This window comes from Mauremys mutica, unplaced genomic scaffold (genome assembly GCF_020497125.1).
Source record: "Mauremys mutica isolate MM-2020 ecotype Southern unplaced genomic scaffold, ASM2049712v1 Super-Scaffold_100101, whole genome shotgun sequence".
NCBI lineage: Eukaryota > Metazoa > Chordata > Testudines > Geoemydidae > Mauremys > Mauremys mutica.
In genome coordinates, this window is record NW_025423268.1 from 1,794,944 (window position 1) to 1,803,003 (window position 8,060).

At 50.0% G+C, this 8,060-nt stretch overlaps 3 non-coding genes across 3 annotated transcripts; 2 read left to right on the forward strand and 1 right to left on the reverse strand.

The window, feature by feature from the left end:
• TRNAT-UGU lies at positions 1-74 on the forward strand. Its single transcript has one exon. It is a non-coding gene; the product is annotated as a tRNA-Thr (tRNA).
• Positions 75-1,007: 933 nt separating this feature from the next.
• TRNAK-UUU lies at positions 1,008-1,080 on the reverse strand. Its single transcript has one exon. It is a non-coding gene; the product is annotated as a tRNA-Lys (tRNA).
• Positions 1,081-5,521: 4,441 nt separating this feature from the next.
• Positions 5,522-5,593, forward strand: TRNAE-UUC. Its single transcript has one exon. It is a non-coding gene; the product is annotated as a tRNA-Glu (tRNA).
• The last annotated feature ends 2,467 nt before the right edge of the window (positions 5,594-8,060 follow it).

An 8,060-nucleotide genomic window follows, 5' to 3' on the forward strand; every position in this document is an offset into this window, starting at 1 on the left:
GGCACCATGGGTTAGCTGGTTAAAGTACCTGTTTTGTAAACAGGAGATCCTGGGTTCAACTCCCAGTGGTGCCTTGCTGAGATGCTTTTAGAGCACCTGGCATTGGCTACTGTCGGAAGAGAAATACAGAGCTAGATGGACCTTTGGTCTAACCCAGTGTGGTTTTTCTTATGGTTTAAATTACACTCACTGGCACTGATAATAGAGTTACTGAAAGTTTGGCAGTTAAGAGCTGATAGGTCAGTGGTCCAAGCCCCTCGTGGATGATCCCCTCCCTCTGGGACAGGGACAGGTCTGAGCTCTTGCACCAAATGCTCATTGTGGCTGCCAGAATCTGTGGGCAGCTCATTTAGTTTACACCCAGGGTTGAGTCCTTGATTCACACATCAAGGATAACGACCCTTTGTTTCTCCTGCCCCTATAACATGGAGACTGGGAATCCAACACCAGCCAAGAGTGATCATTTCGGCAAGCAACCCAACCTATTTCCAACATACTGTAAAATCCACATGCAGACTCATACACGAAACCTTGCAAGAAAATCTCCCTGAGGGGGTCTGAAGCACCTGCTGCTGGAGGGAAGGAGGGAGTGGTGGGTTGGGATTGAGGAACAGCGTGAGGAGGGGGGGGCCTGTGGGTTGGGTCTGAGGGGCACTGGGAATAGGAGGGACTGAGGGTTGGGTCTGAGGGGCACTGGGAGTAGAGGGGACATGGGTTTAGACTGAAGAGCATCCTCATTTGAGGATCCAGCAGGACAGGGGAAGGCAGCAGGTGATTCTAATTCCTTAGGGACATTCTCTGTGTGTGTGTGCAGGGGAGGAACATACTCTATGCCCAGAGGACTTTATTTCTCCAGCCTGTGAGGACAGAGGGATGTCAGGAAGTTGCTCCTTCAATCCCCCCCACACAAAGGCACTTCTTAGGAAAGGCAAAATCCTGAAGAGAAAGAGTAACACCAAAGAAGACTCCAGAAAGTCAGATTTTTACAATCAGAGTGAGAAGTTTATCACCTGACCAGGGACTTGAACCCTGGGCCCTCAGAGTAAAAGTCTGATGCTTTGCCAACTGAGCTAGCCAGGCTCACATGGGAAAAGTGCAAGTTGGTGCAGAGGTGAAGCTAGTCAAGAAAAAGCGAGACAGCCACAATAGGGGAAACCTGCTGCTCTCTCTCTCTGCCAAGCCCTGGCCTGGCCTGGTATTAGTGCTGGTTAAAGAGACAGGAAAATATCGGCATCTACCAGCCTTTCATAGCTGTACAAGACTCAGGCACAATACAGAGGTGCCCATCTGCAAGTGCCGAATGGTTGGATTGGCTAATGCAGCCTGTAGACGTCCAGGGCACAATGGGATATAGAGCCAAGTGTCCATCACCATCATCATTTCACAGGGATAATGATAATGAGAGGAAGGTTCGCAATTGACTCAGTAGTTGCATACAAAGGTGCATGTTTGGCAGTTATATTGGGAAATTCTGGCTCCTTCTCAGGCTCAGGTTGGCCACCCTGGTCTAGATGTAGAAGTTACAACATTTAAACTTGAAAGAGGGGCCAATTTCCCCATCATTTCACACCTTTATATCCAAACATTGTGTAGTGAAGCAACTGTACATCAAGTAGTTGTGGCTGAGTGGTTAAGGCGATGGACTAGAAATCCATTGGGGCCTCCCCACGCAGATTCAAATCCTGCTAACTATGGAAGCATTAGTGTATTGTCATTGCTGTTGTCTTAGTGCCTGCCCATCCATGGAGCAAGATCTGGTCTCACTCTGAGGCTGTCTACACTTAAAATACTGCTGTAGCACTGTGGAATAGACAGTTGCTACAGTGAGGGGAGGGGTTTTCCATCCCTGTAATAGCTACATTGACAGAACAATCTCTCCTTTCATTTAGCACTATCTAACCACGGCTTAGGTCAGCTTAATTATACTGGTTCTGGGGTTTTTCACACCCAGAAAGACGTACTTGTTAGAGGGTTTATCCCATCACCCTCCCATTACCTGGTCCTTCTCACGTGACCAGAGAGCAGCAATACACAAAGTTCAAAGGTGCAAACAATTCAATGTTTATTGGGGTAAACTTCCAGCAAGCAATGATTCCAATTTCCTTCCTTGGTATCGCCCTTCCCAGCTCTGACACCACAGAGCCTTGCCTGTGTCCCTGTTCCCATTCCCTGTTCCTATTCCCCCCCTTAGCAAAACATCATTCCAATTCCCCTACCCCCATCCCCATTCCCCCCTTACTTCCTGATTGACTGCAGACTATATAGTAAAACTGGAGTTCGGCTTAGCTATACCTTAACCAAGCATTTTACTGAAATGTAACTAACCAATCCTAACATATTGTAACATGATTATCTAACCAATTATACCCCACCACCTTAATTGGTTTACACCCAACAAATTAATTATACAGCAGACAGAAACAGTCACAGAACCAGACAGAGATTATACAGACAAGCAATAGGAAAGTGGGGACTACAGTGATAGAACAACAAAGAAATGAGGATTTCACACCCCAGCTATTGGTAAGTGAGTTGTTCCCAGACAGGATTCTATCATGGTAGAGATTGTGGGTGCTGGTTGCTTAACTGTCTGGCCCACAGGGCAGGATTTTGAGGTTCACCATTACTGTCTCAGAATGCCAGCACCCATCTTTTGTTCACTTAAAACGCGAGCAGGGACATTACAACACCACAGAACTCATGGAGCTCCAGGAAACATGTAAATTTAGGTCCAGGTGAGTGTGTCTAAAAATCAGCTGTGCTGTAGAAGGTCTCTAGGAGTTGAAAGAGATGTGCCGTCTCTACATCCCTAAAGAGTGTCATCAAATATTAATGAAAACTAGGGTTCATAAATCATATTCTTTGTAGTTTCAGGATGGTGGACTGGTCTAAAGTGCTAGTTATACGACTCTTTTTTTTTCAATCCCTTGGGTGTTCTGGTCTCTGCATAGAGACGTGGTTTCACATCCCACTCCTGACATTACCATTTAATTCTATCCAGAGAAAATGGCCTCACTTCAATCTCCTTTGGAACAATAGAACAGCATTTGCTTAGCTTTTCTATTCCAGTAGTTGTGAGAGAAGCTCCAAACCAGGGGGAAACAGTGCCTGTTCTCTCGACTGATCAATTTTTGTCTTTCTTCATTCCAAGCCATTTTCTCAGATACATCCGCATTTCCCACACTTTTATGAAGCTTTAGGGTCATCATTTAATTGCCACACAACTGTACTTATGAAGTAAAGTGAAACACAACATTTTTTAGATATTCTTGCAGAAGAGTTTTGCTTTCTGACCTGGAATTGAACAGGGGCTGCCCAAGGGGGACAATGCTGCTCCCTTTTCTTGACTCATCCAAAAATCATAAGTTCGTGGTGCCCTTTGTTTCCCTGTTCTTCAAACACCTGTCAGGGGTGGCCTAGGGAGACTTGGCCCTGACTCTTGGGGTCCCTCCCTGCCCTACCTTTCTATAGGATTCTATTGTGCGGGTTTGTGCTGTGTCGTTGATCCATGCTGAGCTGTTTTGCACAGTGTCACTTTGCACTCTGACGCATTGTTTCGTGTTGTATGGTTTTTGCACTGCCTTGTGTTGCGTTGGTTTGAGCTGAGCTCTTTTGCAGTGTGTCATTTTGCCCTATGGGGCGTTCATTTGTGTGGTGCTGAACTGTCGGGCTTTGCACTCCTACGTGTTGTCACTTTGTGCTGTGGAATGTCAGTTCACGCTGAATTGTTAGATATTAGATTGGGATGTTTTCACTTTTGTTGTTGTTTATATTATATTGCGATGGCATCGAATTACAGAGCTGTACGGCTGCAAGGGCCCTGGAGAGGTCATGAAATCCAGCCCTCTCTGCTGAGGCAGGGCCTAGCAGAGACGATGCGTCAGGGGCAATGTGGGGTCAAGTGCCCACAGCAGTCGGCCCAGGCAGGGAGCAGAAGGAGGGAACCAGAGCCAGAGCCGTTTGTCTATGGGACCAAGTATATGTAAAGTATCCTTGACAGAGGTTTGTTCAACCTGTTGTTAAAAACCTCCGAGGACAGAGACTCCACAGATGCCATTGGGAGCCTATTCCAGAGCTTAACTACACTCAGAGTTAGAAAGCTGTTCCCAACATCTAACGTGAATCTCCCTGGCTGCAGATTAAGCCCATTACTTCTTGTCCTACTGTCAGTGGACATGGAGACCATTTGATCATCGTCCTATTTATAAAGACCAAACTTTTCTCTTTGCAGACATCCGTTAAATGGTTATTATCCCCTCTTCTTGCCTGGGGTAGAATGGAAGAGGAGAAAATTCCTTTCTTAACGGAGGGTGCAAATGTCAGTTTGGTCTCTCTTCATGTTCTACTGAAGCTCAGAGAGAGGAAGAAACATGACCTGCCGAAGAGCATGGAGAGTTTGTTTCATTTTGGTCTGTGACTATTAGCAGAAGAGTGACACCTAAGGGCTGTCGCTACCACCCACCATGGGGCTTGAATTTATGATGGTGGGATTAAGAGCATCATGCTCTACCAACTGAGCTAGCTAGCTTGAAAGTCAGTCAACTGCCCAGTCTCAGTGTAGAAGGAGCCTGAGGGTGTTTATTTGTGAGCTGAGGTTCCCTGTCTGACATTTGCCTTCTTTCCTGGTTCGTTATGTCTCCAGCGAGCAAACCGGAGCTGTCACAAGGCTGGTTAGATGCTGCGTTTTAGACCAGAGAGCTGGGGTTGATTTAGATGCTGTCGCCATCAGCTGGTCAGAGTAACCAGGGTGGGAGGGTGGAATTTAGGATTCTCCCACAATGGAGAGATGCTGTTGGACTCATCTAGTGGGGGAGAGTCTGAGTCTGAGTTCTCCACACGCCACACACACATTTTCACAGGGAATCAGGTCCCCTGGGGAAAAACTCAAAAGAAGCCCAGGCCCAGGAGTGTCAGAGAAGGGAATCGCTGTTTGCCTTAAGAGGTGGGTGAGGGAAACCTGCAGGTCCTTAGATCCCTCCAGCGCCTGATAGAACCATTTGTGGGGAAGGGCTGGGGAAGCCGAGGAGGACAAGGAGACGGGAAAAGGGCTTGCAGCTGTTGTGCAATCCCCATGCTCCCAGCAGAAGGGTCCGGGGGGCTCAGCGCTCAGAACTCACAAGATGGCAAAGCTCAGAGCCCCGTTACACGGAGTCAGAATGTGATCAGCTCACACCTAGGGGGAGCAACACCCCTCCCTTGGTCTCTGTGCCAGAGCTCCTATCAGCTCAGTGTCCTTCCCGCAAGAGTGGGCTGCTGAGAGGGTTGCGATGGGGTAAATGAAGGCAGAGGAGGATTGTTCCTCATGGTTTTTTTTGTGTGGCTCTGTGATCCTGTTGGAGGAAGCATCATTTGAGTTTGTTTCAGTGGCTTGGGTTGGGCTCAGGTTGTGACCCTGAGCACAGGGGTTCCTGCACTCTCTGCTCCTAGCCCCTCAGGGAATGGACAATGGAGCAGTTTCAGAAAGTGGATAGAAAGTAGCCTAAGAAAATGTAGCATAAGAGAGAAGAAAAATAACATCAGCTCCCTGGTGGTCTAGTGGTTAGGGTTTGGCACTTTCACTGCCAAGGCCTGGGTTCAATTCCCACTCAGGGAAAAGTGACTTTAAATCAAAAATGCTTCAGTTATTCTTCACTTGCAATGTAAACTAATCCATGCTTTGTCCTGATTTCCCCCATCTTCCCAGTGTCTCCATGGCAGGGCTGGCACCAGAGCAGCAAGCAGGTGCCTTGGGTGGTCAATGGAAAGGGGAGACTTCAGCAGCAGTTTGGCCCTCTTGGAGGGAAGGACTTGCTGCTGATTGCAGCTTTTTTTTTTTCCCCCTCTGCTTGGGGCGGCAAAAACGCTGGATCTGGCCCTGCCCCATGGAAGACAATTTGTTAAATCCCAGATGAGTGCAGTTCTATCAGTTCTCAGCCTGAGTCCTTAGGTCTTAATCCTGAGGATATTGTCCCATCATGGGGCCATTTCCCGCCTCTCTTTCCTAGGGAAGCACAATTTTCCTTGCACAGACACAGGAACAGCAAGATCTTTCTCTGTCCCTTGTGCAAAGCAGGAGGCCAAATTCCATGGAAACAATGGACAAGCAGGGGGCCCTGGGCACATCCAGCCCTGGTCGTGAGATGTTCCCTCCCCTCTTTCTTTATGCCCCTGTTGTTATTTCATGGATTGTCTGGGATGGGGGAAAAGCTGAGTTCACTCCAGGTGGAGGGGGAAAGAACCCTGAAAATCTCAGGACCCAACCCCCGCTACCAGGATCACTGAGGTGCTGGGAATCTGCATGGGAAAGGGACTGTGTGAATTGTCAAGGTGGGGAATGAATAACAATCTACCACAAGATCCACCTCATTAACCACTGACACAGGCTAATCCTGCTGCCGATAGAAGGGAAACTGGGAGTGATTCTTTGCTGTTCAGCCATGGAAACAGTGACCCAATTGCACCGCAGTGAACGTGCTGGGGAAAGCTGGATTTCACAGGCAGGTGGAAACACCTGGAGCTCCCCACCCCACTTCTGCCACCAGGGTGAGGTGTGGAGCTGCTCACAGCGTCCCCCACCATGACCTTGCAGCATGGGGTGGCAGCACCCCCCACCCAATGCAGAGGAGAGGGCTGAGTGTATCTCTGCACCCTGAGACCAGGGCACAAACTCTCTCTGCCCCACACATAGAATCTGGCCCTGCTGCAAAGTGACCCCTATGAACAATTAACCTCCAGGAGAGCAGGACTGGCCCTCAGAGAGGGGAATGGGCTTCTCGTGAGGCTTATAGGTCACTGGATGCAGTGGAAACAGGAGGGCTCTGAGTGTAAACCACAGTCTACCTAAACCATGTGGGGATGTAGCTCAGTGGTAGAACACATGCTTTGCATGTATGAGGCCCTGGGTCAATCCCCAGCATCTCCAAGTTCATTTTTTCACCCTGGTGCTTTGCTCATGCCCAGCTGGGATGTGGCCCACCAGTCTCCCTGCACCAGTTTCAATCCTGCTCAGTAAGGGGCAAGTGCCAATTGCATGGAAGGTAGGTGGGGTGGGGGGTTCTGCTCCTAAGTCACCTTGGTACATTTAAGATTCCCACCCGCTGTGCTGCTTGGGACAAGGGTAGATGAGAAGGGCGAATCCTCCAGCACTGGAGGGAAAGGTCCCATCTGCACAGACTGAGAGGCAAGGAAACAGAGGGGCAGTCAGTGCTCAGAGAGGAGAGAGGTCAGTGATTTACACCCACCAGGGGACACTGTCTTTTTGAGGCAAGTGCAGTTTGCTTCGGATGATGCTGACGATGGGTAGAAAAGAGGCTGGAGTCAATGACAGACGAGACCACAGAAGGGGAAGGGGAATGGCAGCCCCACAGAAGGTCCTGGGTGCTCAGATGCCCCAGTTATTGCACCCTGGCCTGTCACAGAGAGAGAAAAGACCCAGCGGGACCCAGCCCCCCTACAGTGATCCCATGGACAAGAACCTGGTTGGGAGTGGGGTGAAGGTTCCCTCTGGGCAAAGGGGAGCTGAAATCCCTCAGTGTCCTGGAATTTAAGGAATGGAAGCTTCAAACCCTGCACAGGTGTGGGCTGAGGTGCATCAGCAGAAGGTTGGGCTGGACGGGGGCGGCAGGTTTGTATAATTTTTGGTGGTGTCCAGAATGGGACCAAGTCCTGCCCCCGCCCCCACACACACCTGCCTAAGGCTCTGGGAGGGAGTTTGGGTGTGGGAGGGAGAGGGGCTGGGCTCTGGGAGAGTTTGGGTGCAGGGTCTGGACTCAGTCAGGGGGTTGTGCTGCAGGAGGGTGTGCAGGGGGCAGGCTCTTGGAGGGAGTTTGGGTGCAGGTGTGGGGTCTGGGCTGGGGTTGGGGGTGCAGGAGAGGGTGAGGGGTGCAGCATTTACCTCGGGCATCTCCCAAAAGCAACCTGCACCCCCCTCTGGCAGCAGCCCCTAAGTGGGAGGGCCAGGGGTGTCTCTGTGCATGGCTGCCCGCAGACTTCACCCTTGCAGCTCCCATTGCCACAGTTGGCAGAGTTGGCACTCAGGGCGGGGCAGTGCACGGAGACCTCCCCCACACCAGGGACGTGCC